Raw genomic sequence first — 20718 nt, forward strand, 5'->3', positions numbered from 1 at the left:
CACCTACATTATACTTATTAACCCCTAATCTGTCCCCCCGACACCGCCGCCACCTACATTATATTTATTAACCCCTACACCGCCGCCACCTAAATAAAAGTTATTAACTCCTATCCCGCTGCTCCCAGATCCCGCTGCAACTAAATAAACTTAACCCCTAAACCTCCGCTCCCGGAGCCCACCGCATCCTACATTATACTTAATAACCCCTAATCTGCCCTACACCGCCACCACCTACATTATACTTATTAACCTCTAATCTGCTGCCCCCTACACCACCGCCACCTACATTATATTTATTAACCCCTAATCTGCCCCCCTACACCGCCGCCACTATATTAAATTTATTAACCCCTAAACCTAAGTCTAACCCTAACCCTAACACCCCCTAACTTAAATATAATTTAAATAAATCTAAATAAAGATTACTATCATTAACTAAATAATTCCTATTTAAAACTAAATACTTACCTATAAAATAAACCCTAAGCTAGCTACAATATAACTAATACATTGTAGCTAGCTTAGGGTTTATATTTATTTTACAGGCAACTTTGTATTTATTTTAACTAGGTACGATAGTTATTAAATAGTTATTACATATTTAATAACTTCCTACTTAAAATAAAGACAAATATACCTGTAAAATAAAACCTTACCTAAGTTCAAATTGCACCTAACACTACACTATAATTAAATAAATTCCCTAAACTAAATACAATTAAATACAATTAAAAAAAATATCTAAAGTACAAAAAAAAAAAAAAAACACTAAATTACAGAAAATAATAAAATAATTACAAGATTTTTAAACTAATTACACCTAATCTAATCTGGAGGACCACTTCTACCGGCTTTGTGGAGGACTTCGGCCCGGTTGGGTGAAGACTTCTCAAGGCAGGTCGATCTTCAAGGGGTTAGTGTTAGGTTTTTTTTTAAGGGGGATTGGGTGGGTTTTAGAGTAGGGTTGGTTGTGTGAGTGGTGGGTTTTAATGTTGGGGGGGTTGTAATTTTTTTTACAGGTAAAAAAGCTGATTACTTTGGGGCAATGCCCCGAAAAAGGCCCTTTTAAGGGCTATTTGTAATTTAGTGTAGGGTAGGGCTTCTTTTTTCTTTTGGGGGGGGGGGGGCTTTTTTATTTTGTTAGGGGGATTAGATTAGGTGTAATTAGTTTAAAAATCTTGTAATTATCTTATTATTTTCTGTAATTTAGTGTTTGGGTTTTTTTATACTTTAAATATTTTTTTTTTAATTGTATTTAATTGTATTTAGTTTAGGGAATTTATTTAATTATCGTGTAGTGTTAGGTGTAATTTGAACTTAGTTTAGGTTTTATTTTACAGGTATATTTGTCTTTATTTTAACTTGGAAGTTATTAAATAGTTAATAACTATTTAATAACTGTTGTACTTAGTTAAAATAAATACAAACTTGCCTGTAAAATAAAAATAAACCCTAAGATAGGTACAATGTTATATAAAGTTATATTGTAGCTAGCTTAGGATTTATTTTATAAGTATTTAGTTTTAAATAGGAATAATTTGGTTAATGAGAGTAATATTTATTTAGATTTATTTAAATTATTTTTAAGTTAGGGGGTGTTAGGGTTAGACTTAGCTTTAGGGGTTAATAACTTTAATATAGTGGTGGTGATGTTGGGGGCGGCAGATTAGGGGTTAATAAATGTAGGTAGGTGGTGGTGGTCTAGGGGGGGCAGATTAGGGGTAAATAAATATAATGTAGGTGGCAGTGGGCTCCGGGAGTGTAGGTTTAGGGGTTAATAATTGTATTTAGTTGCGGCGGGGTCCGGAAGCGGCGGTTTAGGGGTTAAACACTTTATTAAGTTGCGGCGTGGTCTGGGAGCGGCGGTATAGGGGGTAAACAGTATAGTATAGTGTGGGTGTTTAGTGACAGGGTACCAAGAAAGCTGTAAAAAAGCCAAATAGCAGCGAGATCGATGACTGTTAGTTAACAACAGTCCGCTGCTTATCGCCCCGTACTTGGTGCGCGGCTTTTTGACAGCTTTTTTGGTAACTTTGGAGAGCGTATTCAGGTCCGCGGCAGCGATGTTAGACGATCTTAGGCGAGCGTATTGGTGCCGTTGAATGCAAAAAAGTCGACGCTTTGATAAATAGATGCCAGTGGATGTGCCAAATAACAAATCAGACAGTGGTAGCGCTGCATAACACATCAAACAGTGGTAGCAGCACTGCATAGCAAATCAAACAATGGTTATGCCACATAACAAATTAAACAGTGTTAGCGCTGCATAACAAATCAAACAATGGTAACACCCCATAACATATCAAAAAGTGGTAGCACCGCATAGCAAATCAAACAATGATTATGCCACATAAATTAAGTTGTGGTAGTGCTGCATAACAAATATATATAAATATTGGGTTGCATGTTCCTTTAACATATTTTCAGGCCAGGAAAAATATATTCACCTTGTTTACATGCAGCTTTTTATATACTTGGTATAAATGTTTTGAGGATGTCCAAGTACTACATACCTTCCAAAGACCGACTTTATAGGTGTAATTAATATTAAACGTATACTTTAATTAAATTAGCAAACCAAATACTCCAATAAAAATAAGCAGACAGTAAAACAAATATTATTAAATCAGTATATTGGGTAAGCAAGTTAAATTTCCAAGATACATGCGTGTTTTTGTGTGTGTTGTTGTCTATAAGTTTCCCCCTTCATATTCATTTAAATGTGTAAATATGAATTAATTATTAACTGTCGTCAGTATAACTGTTACAATCACTATTATAAAGCATATTTATACCTGTATTTATTTCTACTGATATCTATCTATTTATCTATTTAACAATCATCTTATCAATATATCTATATACATATGTTTCTTTCATGTAATTAGCAAGAGTCCATGAGCTAGTGACGTATGGGATATACATTCCTACCAGGAGGGGCAAAGTTTCCCAAACCTTAAAATGCCTATAAATACACCCCTCACCACACCCACAATTCAGTTTTACAAACTTTGCCTCCGATGGAGGTGGTGAAGTAAGTTTGTGCTAGATTCTACGTTGATATGCGCTCCGCAGCAAGTTGGAGCCCGGTTTTCCTCTCAGCGTGCAGTGAATGTCAGAGGGATGTGAGGAGAGTATTGCCTATTTGAATGCAGTGATCTCCTTCTAAGGGGTCTATTTCATAGGTTCTCTGTTATCGGTCGTAGAGATTCATCTCTTACCTCCCTTTTCAGATCGACGATATACTCTTATATATACCATTACCTCTGCTGATGCTCGTTTCAGTACTGGTTTGGCTATCTGCTATATGTAGATGAGTGTCCTGGGGTAAGTAAGTCTTATTTTCTGTGACACTCCTAGCTATGGTTGGGCACTTTGTTTATAAAGTTCTAAATATATGTATTCAAACATTTATTTGCCTTGACTCAGAATGTTCAACTTTCCTTATTTTTCAGACAGTCAGTTTCATATTTGGGATAATGCATTTTAATTTAACATTTTTTACCTTAAAATTTGACTCTTTCCCTGTGGGCTGTTAGGCTCGCGGGGGCTGAAAATGCTTCATTTTATTGCGTCATTCTTGGCGCGGACTTTTTTGGCGCAAAAATTCTATTTCCGTTTCCGGCGTCATACGTGTCGCCGGAAGTTGCGTCATTCTTTGACGTTATTTTGCGCCAAAGATGTCGGCGTTCCGGATGTGGCGTCATTTTTGGCGCCAAAAAGCATTTAGGCGCCAAATAATGTGGGCGTCTTATTTGGCGCGAAAAAATATGGGCGTCATTTTTGTCTCCACATTATTTAAGTCTCATTTTTTATTGCTTCTGGTTGCTAGAAGCTTGTTCTTTGGCATTTTTTCCCATTCCTGAAACTGTCATTTAAGGAATTTGATCAATTTTGCTTTATATGTTGTTTTTTTCTTTTACATATTGCAAGATGTTCCACGTTGCAACTGAGTCAGAAGTTACTTCAGGAAAGTCACTGCACAGTGCTGGAGCTACCAAGCTAAGTGTATCTGCTATAAACTTTTGGTATCTGTTTCTCCAGCTGTTATTTGTATTGCATGTCATGTCAAACTTATTAATGCAGATAAAATTTCCTTTAGTACTGTTACATTACCTGTTGCTGTTCCGTCAACATCTAATTTTCAGAGTGTTCCTGATAACATAAGAGATTTTATTTTTTAAATCCATTAAGAAGGCTATGTCTGTTATTTCTCCTTCTAGTATACATAAAAGTCTTTTAAAACTTCTCTTTTTTCAGATGAATTTTTAAATGAACATCATCATTCTGATACTGATAATGGTTCTTCTGGTTCAGAGGTTTCTATCTCAGAGGTTGATGCTGATAAATCTTTGTATTTGTTCAAGATGGAATTTATTCGTTCTTTACTTAAAGAAGTGTTATTTGCATTAGAAATAGAGGATTCTGGTCCTCTTGATTCTAAATGTAAACGTTTAAATAAGGTTTTTTAAATCTCCTGTAGTTATTCCAGAAGTGTTTTATCTCCCTGATGCTATTTCTGAAGTAATTTCCAGGGAATGGAATAATTTGGGTAATTTATTTACTCCTTCTAGACGTTTAAGCAAATTATATCCTGTGCCATCTGACAGATTAGAGTTTTTTGAGACAAAAATCCCTAAGGTTATGGGGCTATCTCTACTCCTGCTAATGTACTACTATTCCTACGGCAGATAGTACTTCATTTAAGGATCCTTTAGATAGGAAAATTGAATCCTTTCTAAGAAAAGCTTACTTATGTTCAGGTAATCTTCTTAGACCTGCTATATTTTTAGCGGATGTTGCTGCAGCTTCAACTTTTTGATTAGAAGCTTTAGAGCAACAAGTAACAGATCATAATTTTATAGCATTATAATTATTCTATAACATGCTAATAATTTTATTGGTGATACCATCTTTTGATATCATTAGAGTTGATGTCAGGTATATGTCTCTAGCTATTTTAGCTAGAGAAGCTTTATGGATTAAACTTGGAATGCTGACATGTCTTCTAAGTCATCTTTGCTTTCCCTTTCTTTCCAGGGTAAATAATTATTTTAGTTCCTTTCCTTTCAAGGAACAAAAGCCTCATCCTTCATCCTCAGGAGCGGTATCAGTTTGGAAACTATTTCCAGTTTGGAATATATCCAAGCCTTATAGAAACCTATAGCCAGCTCCTAAGTACCTATGAAGGTGCGGCCCTTATTCCAGCTCAGCTGGTATGGGGCAGATTACGTTTTCTTCAAAGAAATTTGGATCAATTCCGTTCTTAATCTCTGGTTTCAGAAACATTGTTTCAGAAAGGTACAGAATTGGCTTCAAGTTAAGGCCTCCTGCTAAGAGATTCTTTTCTTTCCCGTGTCCCAGTTAACACAGCTAAGGCTCAGCATTTCTGTAATGTGTTTCAGATCTAGAGTTGGCTGGAGTATTTATGCCGGTTCCAGTTCTGGAACAGGGGCTGGGGTTTTATTTTATCTCTTCATTTGTACCAAAGAAGGTCAATTCCTTCAGACCAGTTCCGGATCTGTCATTATTGAATCGTTATGTTAGGATACCAACATTCAAGATGGTTACTGTAGGACTATCCTGCCTTTTGTTTAGCAAGGGCATTATATGTCTACAATAGATTTACAGGATGTGTATCTGCATATTCCGATTCATCCAGATCACTTTTAGTGTCTGAGATTCTCTTTTTAGACAAGCATTACCAGTTTTGTGGCTCTACCGTTTGGCCTAGCCTCAGTTCCAAGAATTTTTTTCAAAGGTTCTCAGTGCCCCTTTTTTCTGTAATCAGAGAATAGGGTTTTGGTATTTCCTTATTTGGACGATATCTTGGTACTTGCTCAGTCTTCTCATTTTCGAAGAATCTCATACGAATCGACTTGTGTTGTTTCTTCAATTTCATGGTTGGAGGATCAATTTACCATTCAGTTCATTGATTCCTCAGACAAGGGTAACCTTTTTAGGTTTCTAGATAAATTCAGTGTCTATGACTCTGTCCTTGTCAGACAAGAGAAGTTTAACATTGATATCAGCTTGTCAAAACCTTCAGTCACAATCATTCCCTTTGGTAGCCTTATGCATGGAAATGTTGGGTCTTAGGACTGCCGCATCAGATGCGATCTCCTTTGCTCGTTTTCACATGCGACCTCTTCAGCTCTGTATGCTGACCCAATGGTGCAGGGATTACTCAAAGATATCTCAATTAATATCTTTAAACCGATTTTACAACACTCTCTGACATGGTGGACAGATCACCATCGTTTAGTTCAGGGGGCTTCTTTGTTCTTCCGACCTGGACTATAATCTCAACAGATGCAAGTCTTACAGGTTGGGGAGCTGTGTGGGGGTATCTGACGGCACAAGGGGTTTGGGAATCTCAGGAGGTGAGATTTCCGATCAAATCAATATTTTGGAACTCCGTGCAATTTTCAGAGCTCTTCAGTCTTGGCCTCTTCTCAAGAGAGAGTTGTTCATTTGTTTTCAGATAGACAATGTCACAACTGTGGCATACATCAATCATCAAGGAGGGACTCACAGTCCTCTGGCTATGAAAGAAGTATCTCGAATTTTGGTTTGGGCGGAATCCAGCTCCTGTCTAATCTCTGCGGTTCATATCCCAGGTATGGACAATTGGAAAGCGGATTATCTCAGTCGCCAAATGTTGCATCCGGGCGAATGGTCTCTTCACCCAGAGGTATTTCTTCAGATTGTTCAAATGTGGGAACTTCCAGAAATAGATCTGATGGCTTCTCATCTAAACAAGAAACTTCCCAGGTATCTGTCCAGATCCCGGGATCCTCAGGCGGAGGCAGTGGATGCATTATCACTTCCTTGGAAGTATCATCCTGCCTATATCCTTCCGCCTCTAGTTCTTCTTCCAAGAGTAATCTCCAAGATTCTGAAGGAATACTCGTTTGTTCTGCTGGTAGCTCCGGCATGGCCTCACAGGTTTTGGTATGCGGATCTTGTCCGGATGGCCTCTTGCCAACCGTGGACTCTTCCGTTAAGACCAGACCTTTTGTCTCAAGGTCCTTTTTTCCATCAGGATCTGAAATCCTTAAATTTAAAGGTATGGAGATTGAACGCTTGATTCTTGGTCAAAGAGGTTTCTCTGACTCTGTGATTAATACTATGTTACAGGCTCGTAAATCTGTATCCAGAGAGATATATTATAGAGTCTGGAAGACTTATATTTCTTGGTGTCTTTCTCATCATTTTTCTTGGCATTCTTTTAGAATACCGAGAATATTACAGTTTCTTCAGGATGGTTTAGATAAGGGTTTGTCCGCAAGTTCCTTGAAAGGTCAAATCTCTGCTCTTTCTGTTCTTTTTCACAGACAGATTGCTATTCTTCCTGATATTCATTGTTTTGTACAAGCTTTGGTTCGTATAAAGCCTGTCATTAAGTCAATTTCTCCTCCTTGGAGTTTGAATTTGGTTCTGGGGGCTCTTCAAGCTCCTCCATTTGAACCTATGCATTCATTGGATATTAAATTACTTTCTTGGAAAGTTTTGTTCCTTTTGGCCATCTCTTCTGCCAGAAGAGTTTCTGAATTATCTGCTCTTTCTTGTGAGTCTCCTTTTCTGATTTTTCATCAGGATAAGGCGGTGTTGCGAACTTCTTTTGAATTTTTACCTAAGTTGTGAATTCCAACAACATTAGTAGAGACATTGTGGTTCCTTCATTATGTCTTAATCCTAAGAATTCTAAGGAGAAATCGTTGCATTCTTTGGATGTTATTAGAGCTTTGAAATATTATGTTGAAGCTACTAAGTCTTTCCGAAAGACTTCAAGTTTATTTGTTATCTTTTCCGGTTTTAGAAAGGCCAGAAAACTTCTGCCATTTCTTTGGCATCTTGGTTGAAATCTTTAATTCATCTTGCCTATGTTGAGTCGGGTAAGACTCCGCCTCATAGGATTACAGCTCATTCTACTAGGTCAGTTTCTACTTCCTGGGCGTTTAGGAATGAAGCTTCGGTTGATCAGATTTGCAAAGCGGCAACTTGGTCCTCTTTGCATACTTTTACCAAATTCTACCATTTTGTTGTATTTTCTTCTTCTGAAGCAGTTTTTGGTAGAAAAGTACTTCAGGCAGCGTTTTCAGTTTGAATCTTCTGCTTATGTTTTTTCATTAAACTTTATTTTGGGTGTGGATTATTTTCAGCAGGAATTGGCTGTCTTTATTTTATCCCTCCCTCTCTAGTGACTCTTGTGTGGAAAGATCCACATCTTGGGTAGTCATTATCCCATACGTCACTAGCTCATGGACTCTTGCTAATTACATGAAAGAAAACATAATTTATGTAAGAACTTACCTGATAAATTCATTTCTTTCATATTAGCAAGAGTCCATGAGGCCCGCCCTTTTTTTGTGGTGGTTATGATTTTTTTGTATAAAGCACAATTATTCCAATTCCTTATTTTATATGCTTTCGCACTTTTTTCTTATCACCCCACTTCTTGGCTATTCGTTAAACTGAATTGTGGGTGTGGTGAGGGGTGTATTTATAGGCATTTTAAGGTTTGGGAAACTTTGCCCCTCCTGGTAGGAATGTATATCCCATACGTCACTAGCTCATGGACTCTTGCTAATATGAAAGAAATGAATTTATCAGGTAAGTTCTTACATAAATTATGTTTTTTTGTGAATGTGTAACAATATTGGCCATTCCCTTTTAAATCAGATGGTATAATCATATGCTGGTGAAAAACAGCTGCTCTAATTGATTGTGACAGTACAGTAGCTGCTGAGGATAGCATGCAGTCATGGTTTGAATCTACAGTATATCTGTAGAAAATTTTAAAATACACATATTCCTATAAAATATAAAAATAAAGATTGAAGAAGATTTACCTAAACAGGAGGAATCTGTTATTATTTAATCAGAATGAGAGGAGGGAGGCTGTGCCATCTAAGCACGTAGTCTAAACACAGCATCTTGGCAGAAGCAGGAAGCTGGAATAAGCCGGGGCAACTGAAAACTGAAAATAAACTGCACAAATAGCAAAGAGTTAAATGAGAACATGGAATTTGATCCTAAAGAAGCAATTTACTCCTAGTAAAAAAATAAGGAAACTCGTGTAGGACACAGAATAAGTACTGTAGTGGGAGGCAGCTTTGTAAATAAAATCATTTAATCACGAATGACTAGGAAGATGAGGTGCTAGACCTGAGAGATTAGTGACAACTGACTGAGCACTAATTCACTCTGAATAGACTTACCAGTATCAGTCTTGGTCCTTCACAATCACACCTCTCCTCTTCACCAGTCTGTAGCTGCACGCCAGCATCCTCACGTGTGTTTCCCTCACTCTCACAGCTCCACATTGCCTGAGCCGCCTCCAACTTTTCATGTCACTTGACTGACAGACCAGTCAGCATAGGTGGCCGTTACGCACGCTGAATCAGTGGCGTTCCAATGCGCAGCAGGCAGCAGCGCAAGTGTGACTCAAGCTCCCTTAACTGTCCAGTGCCCAATACTGCCCACACACGCTCAGCACCTGCCCCCTGCCCAGTGCCCAAAAATCATGCATAAAGCTGCCTGGCTCAGATCGCTGCAACAGTGTCCTGTCATGTCAGTGAATAGTGTGCTCCGTGCGTGCACATACATTTTTCAAAACTCAAGCTGATTAGCCAATGTCGGTAGGCAGATCTGGCGCCCCCCTGCAGGGGCACAATATGGTGGCTGCCTAGATCGCCTTACACTGGAGCCGGGCCTGCAACCTGTCAAATTCACATTATTATCCATAATGTTATTTCAACCTTACACATTTATGACATCCATATTTCTTAATGTCCAAAGGTGAATTCAGTTAGCCATATTAACATTATCCTTGCTCACTGCTGTACAAGAGTGGATTCACGTCCCTATTTATATCTTTTTTGCTCACTAATACACATGCATGGCTCAAAGGTGTCACACACATATATGGGTGAGTCCAATCTGCTATATTCCTATAGTCTTCTTAATTAGTGACTATGGGCTAGATTACGAGTGGAGCTTAATTTATCACTCCTGCACATGTGCTAACTGCGCTATAAGCTTTTTGCGCATGTCAGGTAGCATGCATGTCACAAATTGTTGCACGAGTAATAACCCGACGCATTCAAAAAGCCAAAGTTAGAATATCACAACTGCGTTAACGTATTCCCCCATAGAAGTCAAAGGAGCAAGAAAAGTGCTACTCGCGCTTAGACTTGATCGCATATTCTCAAGTGCTCTAACCCAACATGAAAATATGAATATTTCACATTCCAATGTTCTTCAAATAGCAGAATGTGTTCTATTTATTCACAAATACATATTTCTATATATTTTAGATATTATATTTGGTAATATATATATCTATACACACATGTGTGTATATATACATATATGTGTGTGTGTGTTTATTTTCAGGTTAGTGCTGAAAGTACTATATATGCTCCCTCAAAACAAAAGTAAAGTATTGGGTCTGAACTCCTCTTCACATTAAATAGGTTTCTCTATTTCACTTATATGGAAAAGTTTTTAGACTCTTCAAAAATGACATCAAAAACAAAAAACTAACAGTGACATCTCAGTTAATTCTCAAATGAGAGCCTTGGAAGCAACCTTTGTCTCTAAGGATTCTCATTCCATAATACAACAATACAATGGACAATATTAAAAAGGGTTAGATAGACTAACTGGTGAAGTTAAACAAATCAATACTCGTTTTAATGAGGTAGAAGAGAGAGTGTCAGAGTTAGAAGATGCAAACGTATCACACACTAAAAAAATGGAAGAACTAATAAAACAAAACCAGCTCTTACATCAGTGTCTGGGCGATCAGGAATACTGTTCCATACATAATAATTTGCATTTGGTAGGTCTTCCTATAACAAACTCCCAAACTTGTCAGGCATATCTGTGAGTGCAATTAGAGGTAGTGTGAAGAGGGCACACAGAGTTGGCCCAGAGAGAGTGAATGCTAAAGAAGAAATCCCCCCTAGACAAGTAATGAAAAACCACTACACTTCCAAACAAAAGTCTTAGGGGCCCATTTATCAAATGGCTGACATGGTTTGCTGTAGCGAATCATGTCTGCCCAACATCACTAAATGCCGACAGCATACGCTGTCGGCATTAACAGTAACATTGCACAAGCATCTAATAGATAGCGAGCACGATAAGTTGAAAAGAGGCTGGGTTTAGAAAATATCTTACTTATCACACACTAACTCAAGGTAAGTGATTTTAGTTGGTAAAAAGCACAGTATAGACATCATTAAAATGCAAAAAGACAGCAAAGGAAGGTAGAAATAAAAATATACTCCATTCCATATACCCTCTGCAATATTTATGTTCCAAAACAAAAAATACTGCCTTTTAGGACAAACTTATACAAACCTTAATTCCTTTCTTGCAGAATTATAATGGTAGTGACTTTATTCTTACACCCAATGAAAATTACATAGCTGCTAAAGAAGAGATAGATTCCTTTCTAAATTAGGCATCTTCTTATTAAAACTGCCAAATTGATAAAATGTTGAGGATAACATTCAGGAAAATTACTAGTGTCCATGGTTAGACAACGAACAGCAAAAAAAATATAGATTTTCCAGTGAAATTGTAAAGTGCTTTGCTCAATATTATTATAACTTATATACAAAACAACCATAGAGTCCAAAAGAAAAACAAACTGCATTCTGGGATACTCTTCATCTCCCCCCAACTTTCACAGGAATAATTAGAACAATTAAATGCACCTATCTCTGATAAGGAAATAAATCAAACTATTACTTCACTATTAATTGGTAAAGCAGATGACCCTCTAGACATTTTGCGTCAGAATATTACACTCATCGTTAAGCCTGCTAAAAATCACTCATTACCTGAATCTTATTGCCCCATATCGATCTTAAATTCTGACTGCAAAATTTTTATGAAAATATTAAAAAATTGTTTAAATATATTCCTCCCAATGCTTTTACATACATATCAAACTGGCTTTTTTTATTAACAAAAAAACCTATATAGTCAATCTGAGACGGGTACTTCATGTAATTGACTATTATTGGCAAAACAAAAAAGTGTTCTAGTAATGACCTCTCTGAGGCCTTCCTGTTGTCCTTGGATGCAGAGAAGGCCTTCAATCATGTTGATGGGATAATTTATGTCCCTCCCTACAGCAATTTAATTTCAAAGGTCCTTTTCTTGAGGTAATCCAAAATATATATTATTCTCCTGTGGCCTGCATTCAAACTAATGGCTTGTTTTCATCAGATATAGATCTACAAAGGGGCATTAGACAGGGGTGCACACTCTCCCCTATATTATTTTACTTAGCTCTGGAACCCCTGGCATTTAAACTGCACCTTTTTTTGGGAATCAAGGTACATGGGATTCCTCTACTTTTAGATCTTTATGTAGACATGTTGCTGTTTGTGGAAGATCCATCCACACACATACCTAAGATACTACAAAACATTCAGGAATTTAAGTTATTTTCAGGTTATAAAGGCAACATTACAAAATCAGGAAATTTTGTGTTTCAATATAAAAATAATGCTAGTACTTATCCATTTACAGTGGTCTCAAACACCTTCACCTACCTAGGCTCCATAACCCACATAAATTATATGAGCTGAATGTCACAAAACAATGTGCTAAACATTGTAAACAACTGAATAGTTGGAGAACTTTGCCTCTTACTCTAACAGATAGAATGCATTTAATCAAAAGGGTTATACTTCAATGTATCCTCTATCCCATTCTCTTACTACCCTTTTTGCTTACAAAAGGGGATCTCACAGCAATGAATAGAGCTTTTAAAGCATTAATTTGGTGTATTTAACCACAAATTGCAGCAGGTAAACTCCCTCTACTATATTTAAGTTGTGGTCTTGGACTACTTAACTTAAAATTTTATAACTGGCCAGCCTTGCTTCAAATTGTAACTTATTGGGAATTTACTACAACTCATTTATGTGAGCACATTCTGGAATCAGGGACAGTGAAAACTTATGATATCGCATATCTCTCATATTTTGCAAAGCAAGATTCCACCACATTTTATATAATCATCTATCTTATATAGAGATCCTCTGAGAGTATGGCACCTATACCTTCAATTTTTAGGACGCAAACTCCCGACTCCAAAATGTATTCCTTTGACGGACAACAAAGATTTCCTAGCTGGCATGGAAACTATTCCATTTTGAAAGTGGAGGGAGGTTGGGCTCCATATGGTGGGGGATGTCCTAAACCACGGGTCGCACACTGTTAAAACCTTTCAGGAGCTTCGCAGACAGTATGACATACCAAATAATCAATATAGTTCCTCATATGAAGATAAGCATAAAAGTGAACAAAAAGATGACCTGGATTTGTGGAACACCTCCCCATTTGCTATTCCACATTTAGCATTTAAAATTGGTAATTTTTCGCTGACTTGTTTCTATCAAATCTTAGTACAAAAACACACACATGCCTTTTGGAGACCTGGAGGCAAGCATTATCTGCAGATATCACATTACATGTGATTCAAAATAGCCTAGAGAAATAAAAAAGAAACACTTTGCCAATCTCTCTAGGTGGAAGCCCACGCAGGATAAAAAATGCACCAAGAGAGCAGCTCCAGAATTCCTTCGCTGTTTTTTTTTTTTCAATTGCCCCGTGATTAATCAATTTTGGCTCAAATTTACATTTTGGATACAAAAGGCATTTAGTTTAAATTTAGTCATGAATGCTGAAATATTGTATATGCTCAATTGGGATGCAAGATATAAGAAAAAGACATTACATTATATACTCACTATAACTATAATAGCGAGAAACTATATCCTATGTTATTGGACTAAGAAATTCCCTTCATTGGTTCAGTTTAAAAACAAGCTCTTCAAACGTCTGTTTTTTGAACAGTTTGATTTGAAAATTTACATTAAACAAAGATTGCGCCCTTTTTTAAACAAATGGCAATACGTCCTGTAAACACTATCACCAGCATTGCAAAAACAAATAATAATGCTATTGGTCTCACTATGGGGAGAATAGATGTGTTTATATTCAACACAAGTAGGGTCAGGAGATTGAAGGGATAGTGGTGAGCTACTGCTACAGAATAGTGTAAACACTGGTAATGCTAAACAGGGACAGTAGAGGTGAGGAGACTTATAATTATGGGTTCAGTTATTTTCATTAAAGTGACCGTCTACTCCAGACATTTTTGCAAAATAATGTAACATGTACTGTGGTTTGTTTTTTGTTTTTTTCAATGTACCGTCAATGCTATTAAGTTGGTTGAGTCATTGAGGCCTACTTATCAAGCCGTCAACTTTCTTGCATTCGCCGGCACCAATACGCTCGCCTGACATCGCCTAATATCGCAGCCATGGACCTGAATACGCTCTCCAAATTTATTTAAAAAGCTGTCAAAAAGCCACGCACAAAGTACAGGGCAATGAGCAGCGGACTGTTGTTTACTAGCAGTCATCGATCTCGCTGCTATTCGGCTTTTTCCCAGCTTTATTTATATACTGTCACTAAACACCGCCACTATACAGGGAGTGCATAATTATTAGGCAAGTTGTATTTTTGAGGATTAATTTTATTATTGAACAACAACCATGTTCTCAATGAACCCAAAAAACTCATTAATATCAAAGCTGAATAGTTTTGGAAGTAGTTTTTAGTTTGTTTTTAGTTATAGCTATTTTAGGGGGATATCTGTGTGTGCAGGTGACTATTACTGTGCATAATTATTAGGCAACTTAACAAAAAACAAATATATACCAATTTCAATTATTTATTTTTACCAGTGAAACCAATATAACATCTCAACATTCACAAATATACATTTCTGACATTCAAAAACAAAACAAAAACAAATCAGTGACCAATATAGCCACCTTTCTTTGCAAGGACACTCAAAAGCCTGCCATCCATGGATTCTGTCAGTGTTTTGATCTGTTCACCATCAACATTGCGTGCAGCAGCAACCACAGCCTCCCAGACACTGTTCAAAGAGGTGTACTGTTTTCCCTCCTTGTAAATCTCACATTTGATGATGGACCACAGGTTCTCAATGGGGTTCAGATCAGGTGAACAAGGAGGCCATGTCATTAGATTTTCTTCTTTTATACCCTTTCTTGCCAGCCACGCTGTGGAGTACTTGGACGCGTGTGATGGAGCATTGTCCTGCATGAAAATCATGTTTTTCTTGAAGGATACAGACTTCTTCCTGTACCACTGCTTGAAGAAGGTGTCTTCCAGAAACTGGCAGTAGGACTGGGAGTTGAGCTTGACTCCATCCTCAACCCGAAAAGGCCCCACAAGCTCATCTTTGATGATACCAGCCCAAACCAGTACTCCACCTCCACCTTGCTGGCGTCTGAGTCAGACTGGAGCTCTCTGCCCTTTACCAATCCAGCCACGGGCCCATCCATCTGGCCCATCAAGACTCACTCTCATTTAATCAGTCCATAAAACCTTAGAAAAATCAGTCTTGAGATATTTCTTGGCCCAGTCTTGACGTTTCAGCTTGTGTGTCTTGTTCAGTGGTGGTCGTCTTTCAGTCTTTCTTACCTTGGCCATGTCTCTGAGTATTGCACACCTTGTGCTTTTGGGCACTCCAGTGATGTTGCAGCTCTGAAATATGGCCAAACTGGTGGCAAGTGGCATCTTGGCAGCTGCACGCTTGACTTTTCTCAGTTCATGGGCAGTTATTTTGCGCCTTGGTTTTTCCACACGCTTCTTGCGACCCTGTTGACTATTTTGAATGAAACGCTTGATTGTTCGATGATCACGCTTCAGAAGCTTTGCAATTTTAAGAGTGCTGCATCCCTCTGTAAGATATCTCACTATTTTTGACTTTTCTGAGCCTGTCAAGTCCTTCTTTTGACCCATTTTGCCAAAGGAAAGGAAGTTGCCTAATAATTATGCACACCTGATATAGGGTGTTGATGTCATTAGACCACACTCCTTCTCATTACAGAGATGCACATCACCTAATATGCTTAATTGGTAGTAGGCTTTCGAGCCTATACAGCTTAGAGTAAGACAACATGCATAAAGAGGATGATGTGGTCAAAATACTCATTTGCCTAATAATTCTGCACTCCCTGTACTAAAATGTTTAACCCCTATCCCGCCGCTCCCGGACCCCGCCGCAACTAAATAAAGTTATTAACCCCTATCCCGCTGCTCCCGGAGCCCACCGCAACTCTAACAAACGTATTAACCTGCTAACTGTACATTAAAATTACATCATCACTATCTTATAATAAATGTAAACTTACCTTTAGAATTAAACTATATTAAACTATTATTTAATCTACCCTAACTGTTGTACTAAAATTACATTAAGCTACAAATTAAATGTAATATATTATATAGTTAAAAACCTAACCCTACTCAAAAAATTTAAATCTACTATTAAAAATTACAAAAACTAACAATTAAGTTACTTCTATCAGCCAATCGGAATTAAGGTTGAAAAAATCCTATTGGCTGTTGCAATCAGCCAATAGGATTGAGCTTTCATCCTATTGGCTGATTCAATCAGCCAATAGGATTGAGCTTGCATTCTATTGGCTATTTTTTTTTATTATTTTTGGGGGGCTTTTTTATTTTCATAGGGCTCTTAGATTAGGTGTAAATAGCTTAAATATTTAATAATTTATTTTTTATTTTGTGTAACTTAGTGTTTATTTTTTTTTTGTTACTTAGTGTTTGTTATTTTGTGTAACTTAGTTAGTTAGTTAGTTCTTTGTAACTTTGTAATTTTTAATAGTAGATTTAAATAACGTGAGTAGGGTTAGGTTTTTAAATCTATAATATAATTTGTAGTTTAATGTAATTTTAGTATAACAGTTAGGGTAGATTAATTATTAGTTTAATATAGTTTAATTTAATTTTAGTATAATAGTTAGGGTAGGTTAATTAATAGTTTAATATAGTTTAATTTAAATCTAAAGGTAAGTTTAAATGTATTATAAGATAGTGATGATGTAATTTTAATGTACAGTTAGGGGGTTGTTAGGTTTAAGGGTTAATAGGTTAATTTAGTTTATGTGGGGGGCTGGCGGTTTAGGGGTTAATAGTTTTAGTAAGTGGTAGTGATGTGGGAGGCAAGGGGTTTAGGGGTTAATACATTTATTTAGTTGCGGTGGGCTCTGGAAGCGGCGGGATAGGGGTTAATATATTTATTAAGGTGGCGGCGGGGTCCGGGAGCGGCCGAATAGGGGTTAATAACATTATGTAGGTGGCGGCGATGTAGGGGGCGGCAGATTAGGGGTGTTTAGACTCGGGGTTCATGTTAGGGTGTTAGGTGTAAACATAACTTTTATTCTCCCATAGGATATCGGGCAGCAGCGAACATAAGTTCCCATTGATTCCTATGGCAATCATAGTATATATCAGCAATTACTGAAAAGGCAAAATGCATACATGCAAAATACATATTTTAAAAGCATTTAAAACAGTCTACAGTGCAGAGATTTGGAAAGTATTACTAAAGAGACAAACTACTTTTATGGTAAAGAGGTACTTACCTGGAACTAACTCTGCAGTAGCTGCTTTGGAGGGCCAGGATAGGTACAAGTCTGAGATAACACAGGGCAAGCAGCAGCAGTTATTGGTAATCAGGTGATAATCAGAAGAGTAGTCTGACCAAGGTTTAATACTAAATTAGTAATCAAAAACCCAACATCAAAGCAGAAGGATGATGCAGAAGAATAATCCAAAATTCTGTTCCAGGGGTCAGCAGCCAGGTAATCAGTTTACAGCACAGGCAAGGGTGAGGCAAAGAGCTTAAACCAGGTAACATGCCAGGGTCAGGATCAGGCCAGAAACAAGAAAGACAGGGTCTCCCGGGCTCCCCCCCTCCCCCATAGGTCTTGGCATCAAAACAACTGCATGGTCAGTTCCAATATCAGGGTCACAACTAGTGCTATATGTAGCGCAGGTCACTGTGCTTATGCTAAAATTATCTTCACGCTAACCTCAGCTCACTCCTCTTCATGTACCATGCTATACTTATTGCTAAAGCCCTTTTGCAGAATTAACATCTGGCAGGAGATAGCGCACTCCAGATCTCCTGTCGTGCTAAGCTGCTTCTTGTTAGCCTGCCTCATGCCATGTAAAAGGAAATGTTTTGGAGTCTGACACTACTTGACAAACTTGTTTACATTTATTTTGTTATTATGCAGGCACAAGCTATAAATTTGTTACAGTGAACCAACTACATACTACAGCTATTACGTAAAGCAGTGAACAATCTTCCCTCTCTATATATTGTGGAACAACACTACCGTATGTTACACAAAAGCTAGGTATTGTACAGTAAAAGCAAGTGAAATATACTATCTATACTGCAAAGTTGTTCCTTTTTATGAATTAAGGGAACATTAATTCCTTTTAAAATATTTATTTTGTATGAAGATCTTGTCATGTATCTAGTATTTCTCTGTCCAAGTATGGATCCAGTGGAAGTGATAGTAAGAAACACTGCTCCAACACACTGGATCAGACCCAGGATGTAACCCACTAGCAATGTAAGAAAAACAAAAATTTAAAGTGCTACATTTAAAGTGCTACATTTTTTTATTATTTTCTACACATTTCAAAAGAATGTGTATCCAAATACCAATATACATTCTCTTGAAACCGTCTGTGTAGACATTTTAGAAAATATTTTGTACTACACTCTGAAAGAGGTCCTGCTTTTTTAGAACTATTTAAATATCTATAGTTTCTTTCTCTTTTTATACTTGTAAGGCAGTATGTTTTTCAAGAACTAGTTGACCACTCACGCTAAGCGCTAAGGTATCTTTGTAATTCTAGCAATAAATGTAGACGTAGTTATTTAAGCGAGGTTTGCAGCAGGAATAAGGGGATACGTTCCCTGAAACATCACATTAAAGCCACCTGTTATTTAAAGTCCAGCGAGTGCAAGCCTGCTTTGTTTGTTTACTATGGTTACCTGCATGCACCCTGGCGATTCGATTATGAAGTGAGAGTGCTCTCCTAGTGTGTGTGTATATATATATAATACAACAAAAGTACACCCTTGTGCAATATTAGTAAAATGATAAATGATTCAATAATTGTATAAATTATAAGTTGTGTATTTAAAATTATAAACTAACAGTTTAGATTTATTATATTAAAAATAAGTGAATAGACCTGTGATCACTGACACATGTTATAAAACCTGTGATCATTAAAACAAAATTTCCATTTAGCATAATTGGATAAACATGGTTATAAAATGACCTGTGAACACCAGGACCTTCTCAATTTTGGACCTATGGGCTGCTTGTCTGTATCATAGCTCCAGATGGAAAATAATTGCTAGAGGAATTGAAAAATCTTATTTGCAAGACTTCACAAAGATGGAAAAGTATACAGGACGATTGGTGACCAACTAAAATCAGTTGGAAAACAGTTGCAGCAGTAATCAGTAAAATGACCCATAGAACCACTAATCAGAGCCACAGTGGGCAGTGTGCACAAGAGTGTAGATGGTTTTAAAAGGTAGAGGTGCTAAATAGAATGTACTCACAGGGTACCCAAGTGCCAACAAATGCAGATGATTTATTCCAAGATCAAAAAATATATACAGTAAAAAGCTTAAAGTATATTAAACTCAAATAATATGCTCAATCACCCTTTTCAAGAGCAAATAAAAATTTAATACAAGAACTAATTTACCAACAAGTATTCAGCAAAGTGAAAACATGGACTCCAGTACTGTGCTAAACATCTCTTAGAAAAATGTATAACTGGGTAAATCACACAATTGCTTTAAACATGGCACCTCCATAGTTTAATTTAATAGGAAAATACATTTATTTTATGGTAAAATTAAGGTCAATTGCTTGTAAAATTGGACAGTTTTGCTTTCTGACCTAATGCAGTATGGCAAATCATTTACTTTTCAGAAACACAAAGAAAAAGCCCACACATATTCTTGGGAGGTTTTGCTGGTATCCAAATGATATTTAGGTAATGACAAAAAGCAGGAATATTCCATCATTTTTTTAAACTCTGTGGTTAAAACACAATTGAGAACAACAAGATGGAAAATAAACTTTTCCAGGAAACTCTAATGAGTTTGGTTTATTCAGACAAATTTTAAATAATGGACAGATTATGATAGCATAGGTTGTTCTTGGATAAAAAAATGCTTATTACTATTTCCTATGATTTATTATGACATTTATTTCAAGCAAAATTAAATGCTTTAGTTATACAACCCATTACAACAATTGTTTATTTTTAATATAAAAAATTACTTTAATTGGGAACCTCCAACTCAATATAACATAAATGCCAATTGGAAATAAAGCAAAGAAAAAAAAAAAAAGGATAAGAAAAGGGGGAATAAAAAAAAAAACCCATACATTTTGGGGAAAAATTATAGCACTTTAAATGCTGAATAGCAGCATCAGCATTTAAATGTGTAAATGCTTTCTTTGTATGATTCCAGCAGTATGGCATCTATTTGCCTGTACTGCTCAATAAGAGTACATATAAATGAAACACAGGTATTATTCAATAAGCAGTCCAACTTTAATATCCTATTTACTGCAGTCATATTAATTTGTGATGTCAGGGTAAAAAATAAAGCATGCAGTTTGAATATATGAGTGATATATTATCTATTTATACAGTTAATGCTTACGCTTTACCTGTATTCTGGAGAGCTCTGCCTTCTGTACAGTGGGTTGTGTAAAGAAGTTAGATATG

General features: G+C 36.8%; 1 protein-coding gene across 1 annotated transcript in view; it reads right to left on the reverse strand.

The window, feature by feature from the left end:
• Nucleotides 1-18055, reverse strand: part of LOC128646451 (uncharacterized) — an 81603-nt gene extending 63548 nt beyond the window's left edge. The window contains exon 1 of the mRNA XM_053699597.1: nucleotides 17520-18055. The gene's annotated coding sequence lies outside the window, so the exon portion shown is untranslated. The remainder of the gene's footprint in view (nucleotides 1-17519) is intronic.
• Between the last annotated feature and the right edge of the window lie 2663 nt (nucleotides 18056-20718).

Source organism: Bombina bombina, chromosome 1, assembly GCF_027579735.1.
Source record: "Bombina bombina isolate aBomBom1 chromosome 1, aBomBom1.pri, whole genome shotgun sequence".
NCBI lineage: Eukaryota > Metazoa > Chordata > Amphibia > Anura > Bombinatoridae > Bombina > Bombina bombina.